Below are 14,435 nucleotides of genomic sequence, written 5' to 3' on the forward strand. Positions count from 1 at the left end.
CTTTCTTCATGTTGTAGATAGGTTTTTCTTTTAATTTTAACAAATGAGTGTTTTTTTATGATATAAAAAAGTATTTTTTTCATTTTAACAAAAAAATACTTTCTTTTTATGTAGAAAAAGTATTTTTTTTATTTCACAAAAAAAAATATTTTCTTTTCATGATGTAATTTTTTTTTTCATTTCAACCAAATGAGTATTTTCTTTTATTTCAATAAAATGAGTACTTTATTTTCATGTTGTAGAAAGAATACTTTCTTTTTCAACCAATAAAAGAGTATTTTCTTTTTAGTTATGGAGCACAAATTTCAACATTATTTTTGCGTAAAAAAGTAAAGCAGCACATTAGTTTCTTTGAATTTGTGTGAATTTTTAGAGAGTTGGGGGAAGGGGGAGGGGGGTTGAGGAGAGTAGCATAAAAAAATATTTTCCTAAAAAAAATATCTACTCTCTAACCAAACACTAAAAAATATTTTCAATCGCCAACCAAATAAGGAAAAATAAGTAGTAAAATCACTCATTTTCCATGAAAATATTTTCCTTCATACCAAACACACCCATAGTATGAAGAGTTAATTTAATTAATTCGCAAACTTGAACAAATAAGAATAAAATAGTATAAACCAAATTTATCCAAACTAAGTCATCATTAATCATTATTTTTTTAGTAACTAAAACCTCTCTACAAGGGTAACATTGTAGCCATTGAGGAAAATTAATTGAGAAGACGTAAGATTCAATTCTTCAATTTGTGTTATTTCACAAATTTTTGAGAATTTTAATAAAAGTATAGCTAATTCTATTTTTGTCGTTTTCAAATAAATTGACAATATTTTTCAGAAAAGCTCTTACTTCTTCAAGAGTGATGTTTTTCCTGAAACAAAAAAGAAAGTATAATAATTTATGAAATTGGATTGATAAAATTATAATACTGGAACAAAAATTTAAGGCAAATATATTTGAATGATGATTGAGGACTCTATGAGACATAATTTCTTTTTTTGGTAAAATGACCTCCGAACCACCTAAACTTGTACCCAATTTTCATCCCGATAAAAAAACTCCGAATTTTCCATTTAAACACTTCTACAGTTCTACTAAATGCCTACTAATAAAAACTCCTTGAGCGTGTTCTTCAATCGCTGAGATATTACGACACGTCACAGCTTAACCTATTATTTTTTAACATTTGTATTTTGTAGACCCCATTAACTAATTAGTAATTAAAATTTTAAAACCAATTCCCCTTCTTCTTCTTCTAAACATGGCAGCCACACAAAGCAGCCGCCACAGGTGGAATTGAAGATAGTTGCTTTATGACATCTAATTTTTTTTCCTTTCTCTTCCTTTATACGATAGCTCCACTAGGACCGTGAAAGAGTTGATGGGAGTTGCTGGTGTCACTAATCCGGCGACCTGTCATCTAGAGAGATTCGGAACTCCTTGAAATTAAATTTGCCGTCGTCTGAACTTTTTCCGACAGCAACGAGCTTGCCGGAGTAGTTTTGGGGTCTTACGATGGTTTGAAGAGTACCCATTTCGTCTGTAAAAAGAAAAAAAGGGTTCCCATAAATTTCTGGAATGGTTTTGTAGCCATGAAAGCTTGAACGAAGTGATGGAATATATACCACAGCGGAAGCAATAACAGAATCTTATTCACGTGTAATCTAAACAACTAGCATGTATGGAGATTTTAGGATTACCTCTTGAAGCGTAAACACAACAAATCTAGGTCGTTCTCCAGTTCCTCAGTTGAAAACACACTAGCAGATTTCCACAGTCTTCTACTGTGTTACCCAAACAATAACCAAAAAAAAAGAATTTTGGGTGGGCAAAATTCTAGTAGAAACCGCAGTCAGAATCATGTCAAAAACGTCCAGCCCTTATATCCATATATATAGCTGCGTTTTTTAGGTCAAAACCGTTTTCAAAACCTGTTAGGTTTTCTTCTCCCACTAAGGGACGGTTTCCACATTTTCTTTCCCACTAAGTAACAGTTTCCACTATTTTCTATTATTTAGGCACAGTAGGGACCACAGAATTTAATTAACAAGGCTTCCTATTATGATATTAATTTCGAAATTCTGAAACTAATTTCCATCATAATAAATTACGAATTATTCCACTAAAAATTCGTAATTGCACTCCTTAGTTCAATTTCGAAATTCTTCCATAAAACCTTATTTAACTCCCCATGTTAAGATTCAGATACTAATCAATCAAATTAAATTACTGACTATTTAATTTATTGATTACTTCCTTTAGACTTACACTTAACTTATTTCATGTGTCGGATACAAAATCCACCGGCCGGGTTTACACATGAAAACTTATAAGCTTTCATAAAGGAGTATCATCAATCTCAAAATTGAGACATGGATTCCATCAACTAATTATTACTTCGCCAATGTATATCATTGTCATCCAATTTACCAGGCTTATTGACTCGCGAAAGAATCTCGCCTTTTAATAAATCAAAACAACAAGTGACATACACAGCTAATAATAATTATATCAGGATTAAGAGTATAAGTACATTAAATGGACTAGAGAAATTATTTTATAAAGTCAGTATAAAATACTCATCTCTACTTGATCCGTTCAATACATACAAAATGTACTAGCACAAGAAGTTGGAATTAAACCATTCCCATAATCAAGATAAATTATACTTAATCTTGTGCTACAATCATTCCGATGATTTGTCCAATTCCATCATTAGATTGTGAACATTAACTTTTATGTCTTACAAGAACCGATGATTTAATCTTCCGTGTATAAGCTAAACTCTATACACTAAATCATCTACTATGTAAGCAATGGACGCACAAACCAACACATGATCTATTTAAAATGAAACTTTATTGAATTTAAACAAGTAAATAAATAATTGTTCATAAAGAATACTATAACAATACGCATGACTTATAGTATATTCTAACAATCTCCCACTTAGACTAATAACCATGCGTCTACAATTTTGACACCCATTCCTTCTACATGCTTATCAAAAGTCTTCTGTGGTAAGCTCTTAGTAAACGGATCTGCCAAGTTGTTCTCTGACGCAATCTTGGTGACCACTACATCCCCTCTCTGCACTATATCACGAATTAAATGATATTTACGCTCAATGTGTTTTGCCCTCTTATGGCTTCGTGGCTCCTTTGAATTTGCAACTGCACCACTATTATCACAGTAAAGCGTAATTGGTGCTTGAATCGAAGGAACCACACCCAACTCTCTCAGGAAGTTACCGAGCCAAACTGCCTCTTTGGCTGCCTCAGAGGCTGCCACATATTCGGCTTCCATGGTGGAATCAGCAACACAAGTTTGCTTGATACTCCTCCAACTTATGGCTCCACCTCCAAGAGTAAACACATTACCTGAGGTAGACTTTCTAGAATCTCTGTCTGATTGGAAATCCGAATCAGTATACCCAATAGGTACCAGGTCATCCGATTGGTAGATCAACATGTAATCCCTAGTCCTTTTCAGGTACTTGATTATATGTTTAACCGCCGTCCAATGCTCTTTCCCAGGATTAGACTGAAATCTGCTAACAACGCCAACGGCAAAGCAGATATCAGGCCTAGTGCATAACATAGCATACATGAGGCTCCCCACAGCTGATGCATAAGGGACCGCCTTCATCTTTTCTATCTCTTCATCAGTCTTAGGAGACTGATCTTTAGATAGAGAAATTCCATGTCTGAAAGGAAGGAATCCTTTCTTGGAATCATGCATGCTAAACCTGGAGAGTATTGTATCAATATAAAGACCTTGGGACAAGCCTAATATCCTTTTCTTGCGATCTCGCAAGAGTTTGATCCCAAGGATATGAGCCGCTTCTCCCAAATCTTTCATATCAAAATGTGTGGACAACCACTGCTTAACTGAATTCAACATGCCCACATTATTTCCTATGAGCAGTATGTCATCTACATATAAGATCAAAAATGCCACTTTGTCCCCATCCCACTTTTTGTATACACAAGATTCGTTAAGACACTGATCAAAACCAAAAGTTTTAATCGCCTTATCAAAACAAGTGTTCCATGCCCTAGATGCCTGTTTTAGTCCATAAATGGACCTTTTAAGCTTACACAACATGTGCTCTTTGCCACTTTCCATAAAACCGTCTGGTTGCATCATATAGATGCACTCATCAAGACTTCCATTAAGGAAAGCTGTCTTGACATCCATTTGCCAAATCTCATAATCATAATGAGCAGCAATGGATAAGAGAATCCTTATAGACTTAAGCATGGCTACCGGCGAGAAGGTTTCCTCATAGTCAATCCCTTCTTTCTGAGTAAACCCTTTCGCTACAAGCCTTGCTTTAAAAGTTTGTACTTTTCCGTCTACACCTCTCTTTTTCTTATAGATCCATTTGCATCCAATGGGTTTAACCCCATCAGTTGGTTCTACAAGATCCCAAACCTGATTAGAGTACATAGACTCCATCTCTGATTTCATAGCAGCAACCCACTTATCGGCATCCTTATCATGTAGTGCTTGGTCGTAATTGACAGGTTCGGAGGTAGGCTCCTCAGGGATCCTATCATATGATTCTCCCAAGAGCGTGTAACGAACTGGCTGTCTTATTTCTCTCCCACTACGACTACGCACTACATCAGTTGCAACTACATCACGTTGATTTTGTGGTTGAACCACAACATCATCAGGAACCTGAGTCTCCATGCTATCCACAGGGATATCAACGACTTCTTCCTGTTGTGCAGTCTGCTCAACATGACTCCCACTACTTTGTGGTAGTATGACTGCGGGCACTTGTTCTTGTGGTACATTAAGTCTATTGACATTTCTCCCACTACTAAAGTGCAATGGTATGTCAAAATCGACTTCCGGGGTTTGGATATGGTCGTTTTGATTTTCAGATGACTGAGTTTCCATTCCTTTGTTGAGTTCCTGTAAAACGAGTTTACTTCTAGGAACATGGTTCATCAAATAGTCCTCTTCTAGAAACTTGGCATTTGTGCTAACAATTACCTTTTTCTCTTTAGGACAATAGAATAAACCACCTTTCGTCCCTTTTGGATAACCTATAAACACGCATACATCCGTTCTTGCCTCCAATTTATCCGTTTTCCCCTTTAGCACATGTGCCGGACAACCCCAAACTCGAATATGCCGCAGACTAGGCTTGCGCCCAGTCCACAATTCTGTAGGGGTCAAGGGTACTGACTTTGAAGGAACTAAGTTCAGAACATAATTCGCCGTTTCTAAGGCATGTCCCCAAAAAGACGAAGGCAAATCGGAATAACTCATCATTGATCTAACCATTTCCATAAGAGTCCTATTTCTTCTTTCAGCTACACCATTTTGTTGTGGAGTTCCAGGTGCAGATAATTGAGATGTAATTCCACATTCTGATAAATAACCAATAAAGTCTGTAGAGAGGTACTCCCCACCACGATCAGATCGTAGTGTCTTGATATGTTTATTATGTCGCTTTTCAGTCTCAGTCTTGAATTCTTTGAACTTTTCAAAACATTCAGACTTTCGACGCAACAAATAAATATATCCATATTTTGAGTAATCATCTGTGAAAGTCACAAAATACTCAAAACCACCTCTTGCTTGGACATTCATTGGACCACACAAATCAGAATGAATTAATTCTAATTTATCACTTGCCCGATTTCCTTTTGAGGGGAAATTTCGTTTTGTCATTTTCCCTTCTAAACAAGATTCACAAGTTGGTAGTGCCTCCACTTTCAATGAACTTAAAGGTCCATCCTTGACCAACCTGGAAATTCTGTTCAGATTTATATGACCCAAACGCAAGTGCCATAAATATGTTTCACTCAATTCAGAAGAACGTTTTCTCTTGCTTGGTAAATCAACATTATTCAGTTCTTTAGGTGGTAACTGTTTAGGAATAGAGTCAACAACAAAAAGACCATTAATCAATGTAGCCAAAGAGAGATAACGCTTATTATGAGTAATAACACATTTATCAACGTCATGACAATTAAAATCATAACCATCTCTCATAGCGCTAGAAACCGAAATTAAATTCCTTCTAACGGAAGGTACATATAATGTGTCTTTTAAAGCTAAAACTCTACCACTACCAAACGAAATACTAATATTTCCTAATGCTAAAGCTGAGGCTGCTGAACCGTCTGCTTGATAAACATTGATTTCTCCTTTACTTAGCCACCGCGTTACCTGAAACCCCTGCAAATAAGTGCAGATATGATTAGTGGCTCCCGAATCTATGACATGGTAGAAACAGCCGCTAAAAATGTTTCAACGACAAGTAGATGTAAATCACCTGGTTTATTTTTCAGCTTGGCCAGATAAGTTGGACACTGCTTCTTATGATGCCCGGGCTGCTTGCAGTGATAACACTTGCCCTTAGCCTTTTTCACACCAGCAGTCGCGCCACCAACAGAGGGTTTTTGAGCCTTTTTCTTTTTCTGCCCGCCTCTCGGCTTAGAAGAAGAACCTGCCTCAAAATTCAATGCCACGGGAGGAGCTTGGGACTTGATAATAGTCTCTGCCGACTGCAGCTCATTCAACAATTTCGCAAGGGACAAATCCATTTTGTTCATGTTATAATTCAGGCGAAATTGCTGAAAACTGTCAGGCAAAGTCTGCAGGATCATTTCAACCTGCGTGTCCTTATCAATGTTAGCTCCAAGGACCTCCAGTTCATTCAGAAGACTCATCATCTTCAGAACATGGTCCCTGACCGATGAACCTTCAACCATTTTGGTATTCAGAAGGGCTTTCATGGCAGTCTGCTTAGCCGCACGATTCTGATCTCCGAACATTTCTTTGAGATTTTCCAGAATGTCATAAGCAGACTCCATCGACTGATGCTGATGTTGCAGAACATTCGACATGGATGCCAAAATGTAACACCGCGCCATCTCATCAGCCTTAATCCATTTCTGGTAAGCCTTCTGTTCATCATCTGTGGCATCATCTCCAGGTTTTTCTGGACACACCTCATCGAGCACAAATTTGTACTCTTCAGCAATTAGAACAATATCCAAATTTCGTTTCCAATCAACATAATTTGGACCCTCAAGTTTGTTTTGGGTAAGAATGGCAGTAAGGGGATTAAAAGCAGTCATTGTTAATCTGGGAGACATTAAATATTTAAATAGATCAAATCAGTTTGTATTATGAACATTAAAATTCAAAACACATTATATATATACAATCTATGCACCTTGAACAACAAATTTCGATGGGAAAGAAGCTATTCTTGCAATATACATATATAATGACAGATTTTCACTCCATAAACTTAAACATGTCATACTCAGATGGAGAGTAAACTGTTAATTTAAGCCAAGTGAATATCAACATTCAACATATATTAGTCCCATTGAACCAACATGCATACTCAGATGGAGAGTAAATACAAATAATCAATGACTAGTATAACATAGTGATTATTCATAATATTTTTATCCGATATGGAAGAAGACCTACGTCAACGTGTAAAAACATTATATCACTGATTTTTTTAAGCCCGGGGACCAAGGGAATTGATCCCCACAATTTCTGGAATTAAAAACAACTAAAAAAAATTTCAGAATTTAGAAAAACAGCAAAAACACCATCTAAACGACCCCGAACGCCCAAAAAACGACTTCAGATCCATGAGTATTGCTCACTGGGCCATTTCGCATGGACCTGCCAAGTTTCAGGTCAATCGGAGTCCGTCAACTTTTTGACCTCCGATTTTCTGCCCTAATTCAGCAGAACGTGTTTTTCCGTTTTACATGATAAAATTCAATTTTCAGATTATTCTAACTCAACATCACCAATATTAAAAAGATACATCAAGTTTCCAGAATAATCAACACAACCCATAACAGATAATCACACAAAAAAAACAGTGCAGGTTTTCAGAAAAACAAACTTTGCATGTAATTCAAAACTTGCATATAGAACATGATATTAATCCTTATGGTTTATCCTAATTATTTAATTAGACGTGAGTAAGCTCTGATACCAATTGATGGAATATATACCACAGCGGAAGCAATAACAGAATCTTATTCACGTGTAATCTAAACAACTAGCATGTATGGAGATTTTAGGATTACCTCTTAAAGCGTAAACACAACAAATCTAGGTCGTTCTCCAGTTCCTCAGTTGAAAACACACTAGCAGATTTCCACAGTCTTCTACTGTGTTACCCAAACAATAACCAAAAAAAAGAATTTTGGGTGGGCAAAATTCTAGTAGAAACCGCAGTCAGAATCATGTCAAAAACGTCCAGCCCTTATATCCATATATATAGCTGCGTTTTTAGGTCAAAACCGTTTTCAAAACCTGTTAGGTTTTCTTCTCCCACTAAGGGACGGTTTCCACATTTTCTTTCCCACTAAGTAACAGTTTCCACTATTTTCTATTATTTAGGCACAGTAGGGACCACAGAATTTAATTAACAAGGCTTCCTATTATGATATTAATTTCGAAATTCTGAAACTAATTTCCATCATAATAAATTACGAATTATTCCACTAAAAATTCGTAATTGCACTCCTTAGTTCAATTTCGAAATTCTTCCATAAAACCTTATTTAACTCCCCATGTTAAGATTCAGATACTAATCAATCAAATTAAATTACTGACTATTTAATTTATTGATTACTTCCTTTAGACTTACACTTAACTTATTTCATGTGTCGGATACAAAATCCACCGGCCGGGTTTACACATGAAAACTTATAAGCTTTCATAAAGGAGTATCATCAATCTCAAAATTGAGACATGGATTCCATCAACTAATTATTACTTCGCCAATGTATATCATTGTCATCCAATTTACCAGGCTTATTGACTCGCGAAAGAATCTCGCCTTTTAATAAATCAAAACAACAAGTGACATACACAGCTAATAATAATTATATCAGGATTAAGAGTATAAGTACATTAAATGGACTAGAGAAATTATTTTATAAAGTCAGTATAAAATACTCATCTCTACTTGATCCGTTCAATACATACAAAATGTACTAGCACAAGAAGTTGGAATTAAACCATTCCCATAATCAAGATAAATTATACTTAATCTTGTGCTACAATCATTCCGATGATTTGTCCAATTCCATCATTAGATTGTGAACATTAACTTTTATGTCTTACAAGAACCGATGATTTAATCTTCCGTGTATAAGCTAAACTCTATACACTAAATCATCTACTATGTAAGCAATGGACGCACAAACCAACACATGATCTATTTAAAATGAAACTTTATTGAATTTAAACAAGTAAATAAATAATTGTTCATAAAGAATACTATAACAATACGCATGGCTTATAGTATATTCTAACAATCTCCCACTTAGACTAATAACCATGCGTCTACAATTTTGACACCCATTCCTTCTACATGCTTATCAAAAGTCTTCTGTGGTAAGCTCTTAGTAAACGGATCTGCCAAGTTGTTCTCTGACGCAATCTTGGTGACCACTACATCCCCTCTCTGCACTATATCACGAATTAAATGATATGTTTATCTACCAGGATGACAAATGCGTACAAATTTAGGTGGTCCGGAGGCTATTTTGCCTCTTTTTTCATTGAGTTCGCAATATAGAATGAATATTTTCCAATTTCTAAAGCTTAATTTTTATTTTATAACTGAAATATGTTCCTAGAGCTTAACCTTTATTTTATAACTGAAATATATTTTCTAAATAATATTTATGTTAGTCTTTTTAAAAAAGTATTCATTGTTGTTACATATTGTTTCATAATGTATCGTATTGTATTGTATTACAGCCTTTCTACCTCTTCGGGGTAGAGTAAGATCTGCGAACACACTACCCTCCCCAGACCTCATTAGTGGGATTCATTAGGTCGTCGTTGTTGTTGTTTGTTGTATTGTATTGTATTTTATCATTTGATGAATACAATGTTTGGATATATTGTATCGTTTGCCGTTGTTTCATGATATGACGCACCAGCAATATAAAGAATAAACTTGCTCTATTTAAAAAAAATTATGATACGGGGTAAAATTATTATATAAAAAGATAGGGTAAATGATAAAATAAAATTATTTAATAATGAAGAAGAGTGAGATGAGAGAAAAAGATAAGGTAACGATGCGATCACACCGAATTGATCGTTACATAAAGTGACACATTTCATCGTTATGTAACGACACGATACAATAAAATTTAAGTAACAATCAAAACAAATATCATATTTAAAGTAACAATTAATATGATACGTCGATACAATACAATAGGTGACAACCATCCAAACAAGCTATGAGTTGGGGTACCGTCAATTTAAAAATATGTGACAAAGTATGATTGTAATAGTAGGTAAGCACGCGTATAATAGGAACTAGTTCTGGATATGTCCATTGCACGTGCAACCCATATTAATTAATATAAAATTTTAAGAAAATAATATTTATTTTTATAATTAAAGAAAAAAAGTTGATGCATGGCATGTATATTCAGAAACACAGGAATGAGTATGTTTGTCACATTATTAGCATTGAAATTTGTCACTTTGAAATTGAAACATAAATGATATATTTCCAATAAGATTTGTAAAATCGTAAAGCAATTGCATAATCGGATTCGCTAAGAGATTTTCAAGTTTTCATTTTGTATATACTGGACAATTATAAATTTTTAAGAATCAAACAAATATCATTCGTAACCATCATAAGATAATATAGATGAATGTTTTTTTCCTTATAATTTGCACTGCTATTATTAGGAATGGAAGTAGGGGTGGAATGCGCTGAAAATTACAATATATTTACATGGTCAATTCTTTTATATTATATACACAGAATAGATGTTAGTCAAAATTCTAGCTATATCACTAGCTATTGTCACTTTGTGAATAACGATAGCTATAGAAAAAAACTGTGTTGTTAAAGTACAACATTTGGTTTTCGAGGAGCAAAGTTGACTCATTCCCACTCCAGCAGTAGAAGAAATATGATATTTAGTGGCGACCCTTTGTAGTTGCCACGACAAGTGAGGGTTTTCGTAGCGATTTATTAAGGTCGCCACCGAACATGATATTTGTAGTGGCAACCCGTAAAATCGCTAAAAAAATGAAAGTTTCTGTGGCGACAAAAAATAGTTGCTACCAAAGGGATTGTATTGGTGGCGATTTTACATGAGTCGCAACTAAATTTTTGTTTCCAATAACACAAGGGTTTTGTGGCGACTAACTCGCCACGAAAGGTAATGCTTTTATGGTAAATGTACTACTAATTGATTAGAATTCACATTATAAATATTAAGTGGTCTGAATAAGCAATTACTCTCTTGAATGTTTGTTATTAAAAAAAATAAACTTATTATGATTTATATAATGTAAAATAAATACAATAAATTATAGATGAATTATAGGATTATTACATTCTTCCCCAAACCTCCCCGTAAACCCTATCTTCCCCTTCCCCAAATTCATCCAGTTTAGCGACTTCGACCGGCGATTTCGTCTTTTCGACTTATAAATCACTAATCCAAATCCAACGACTCCTTTTAATCTTTCCGTCTTCCCTACCCCTTTCACTATGCTACTACCATATCCCCTTACAACGACAAGGCTGGGATTTGGCCAGAAATGGGGCGGATAGTGGATAAGATTCGTTGGCTCGACTGCTATATAGTCAGTCTTAAGTATTTTTTTTTATTTGATTGCTTAAATTTTTGCAATTAATTGGAGAAGTGTTATTTCTCTTGTGGATGTGATTGTACTTTTTCGATGTGTGTTGGTTATTTGAATTTGACTTGCTTTTTGGTAAATTAAGGCATTTCATGTTTTAATTTTGGGCATATAGCAAAGTTCTCTAATTAGAATTTGCAAGAGCTTGCTTTGTTAACTGATCTTGGTACCACTTTTATATTTATTATCTTTTCAAAAGATAAAAGCACTCTTTATCAGATGCACATATCTGTTTAGTATTAAAAATAATCTGGATTTTACTGATAAATAATTATAGACTCGGACCTGCATACAATTCACATTGATTGTCCACTCAGTTGTATGCCTTTCAGTTTGGTAATTGTACCTTTATAAATGATTGTAAATAAATCTCCTTGTAGTCTTAAGTTTTGAAAGGGAAATCCATATTCCGTGAAACATCCTCTGTACAATAGATTTAAGTATCTTCTCTACCGCTAATTTGTGCTTCTATTGAGTGAGAACTGAATAAATCAGTCTCTGCAAATGTAATTTAAGGTTAAATCGGAGTCCGTCAACATGAGAATGGTGATTGAGTATAAGGTGTGTGAGCTCTTAATACCTTCTTACTATTCTGTATGAATCAGATAGAGGAGATTCAGATGTCACTGCTACCAAGGCAACTCGATAGTAAAAGAGAGCTGAAGTGTGGTTACTTTAACTATTTATGATTATTTCTCTTCTAATATCATGCTTCTTGGACTCAAAATCAAAATTTGCTTAGTATTACGTGATATAGAGCTTCAAATTACAATCAAATTCTAACTTAGAGGGGCTTTCAAGAGCATTTACTTACCAACATGACATTCAAAGATAAAGGGTAACTCTTTTTTCCTATAATAATTGATGCCATGGTATGCGCACATCCTGTAAATACCAAATAAAGTTACTAGCTCTAAAAAGGGTGAACTTTTACTTATGTTGTAGGTGTCTGTGAGGAGAATCCAGAAGTTATCTGTCAAGATTACATAAACTAGTTTCTCCTTTATAGCAAGGTAATCAATTACTACAAGCTACATTTATGTACTAGTTAATATCTAAAGAAGGTTTGATTCAAGTGTAGATGGGCACACGTTAGTACTGCATGAAGCAGCAATATCTGGCAATGCTCTTCATGGTCAAATACAAGTTTAAAAATCTCATCTGATATGTTGCTAATAGATTTTGCAAATGTGAGTTGTGCATTATATTTATCGTACGATTGATAATTGATATGTTAATTTGATAATCTCTCTATTTATTTCAAACTCTTAGAAGATTGCAACGTATGATTCATTAAAAGGTCATAAGAAACTTGTGTCTTTAAAAAAAAATATAAAATTGCAACATCAACTTGGAATTGTAATTCTACCTATTTATCTCCTGCCACTGTCATAGAAAATCATGTGTATATGGATAGTTAGTTTATCAAGAATTTAGTAAAATTCTAGTAATAGCCTTTTAGAAGGCATTGTAACTTTCTTGATGTTTACTCTCTTCTTCCACATTTTGCTAAATTAATGAAGATATGTCAACTCTTAGTTTATCTTGCTGATTGAAATTTCAGGGACGGCCAAAAGGAGTCACTCCTAAATTCAGCCTAGCACTGCTCGTCCCAGGTGATCTAAACTACTTGTCCAGGTATATATCCCTTTGCCATTTTAATATTATTCCTTGCTTTATAAGTTGTACAATACATTATGCTCAACGCATTGAATTTTTCTCTGAACTTTCAACAATATGGAATACCGTGATTTATTTGGAGGTTCTGCTAGTTTGCTGAGAGATGTTTCCAATTTCATTAGAAGTCACAAATTTGAGAATGCTTAGGGCAGTACCCAAGACCTTAATATCAATCAGTTTTGGATTAATTAAGATGCCATAAAAGGATAATACTTAAGGCAGAGATGAAGGTTTATTGGTGTCGGCAGTAGTAGTTACTGAGTTCATTTCATAAGTCTATCTTGTGTACAAGCTGATATGAACCTTAGTTGGATTTGATAAGTACTTCACATATTATAAAGAAAAAGTTGCTTTCTGTTATGAGGGTTATCAAAATGATCGTTGGCATTTTTGTTCTTTAAATTGCAGGGACAAACGTTCGTCGAAAAGGAAAATGATGTTGGCCAAGGAGGAATCCATAGACAACAACAACAACAACAACAACAACAAACCAGTATAATCCCACAAGTGGGGTCTGGGGAGGATAATATGTACGCAGACCTTACCCCTACCCCGAAGGGTAGAGAGGCTGTTTCCAGGAGACCCTCGGCTCAAAAAAACAATAGGAATCCATAGACAGTTGATTTTATTTTCCATGTTTATGCACAATTGAATGTATTATGGAGTGTTGTATACTTTGTAGAATAGATGGTAATGAAAAGTTCTATGTCATTTTATTCAATTGTATTTGGTGGTGTCTCTTATAATATAATATGATATGTTGTTGGGTAAAGTAGTAAAATGTAGCTGCCAATTAAATTTTTTTTTTTCAAAAAAAAGATACTTCAGTGGCGACCCAAGTTGCCACGGAAAATAGATTTCAGGAAAAAAATATACACTTTTTGTGGCAGCTTGTTATCGCAATGGTAGGTTTTTGGCGGCGCGTTAGTCGCCACTAAACGTACCTTCAGAAGCGGCAACCCATTTTTGAAGAACTTTCGGGGGTCATTTTGGTGGCGGTCAAGATCGCCACTAATATATATTTTTGTGGCGACCCCGAATGGTCGCCGCTAATA

At 34.8% G+C, this 14,435-nt stretch overlaps 1 long non-coding RNA gene across 2 annotated transcripts; it reads left to right on the forward strand.

Moving 5' to 3' along the window:
• The first annotated feature begins 11,363 nt into the window (after nucleotides 1-11,363).
• LOC104230720 (uncharacterized) lies at nucleotides 11,364-14,101 on the forward strand. Of its 2 annotated transcripts, none has more exons than XR_711923.2 (4): nucleotides 11,364-12,538; nucleotides 12,646-12,713; nucleotides 13,265-13,338; nucleotides 13,789-14,101. It is a non-coding gene; the product is annotated as an uncharacterized lncRNA (long non-coding RNA). The 2 variants fall into 2 exon arrangements; XR_711922.2 differs by having other exon boundaries at nucleotides 11,367-11,643.
• The last annotated feature ends 334 nt before the right edge of the window (nucleotides 14,102-14,435 follow it).

The sequence above is a fragment of the Nicotiana sylvestris genome, chromosome 8, assembly GCF_000393655.2.
Source record: "Nicotiana sylvestris chromosome 8, ASM39365v2, whole genome shotgun sequence".
Lineage (NCBI taxonomy): Eukaryota > Viridiplantae > Streptophyta > Magnoliopsida > Solanales > Solanaceae > Nicotiana > Nicotiana sylvestris.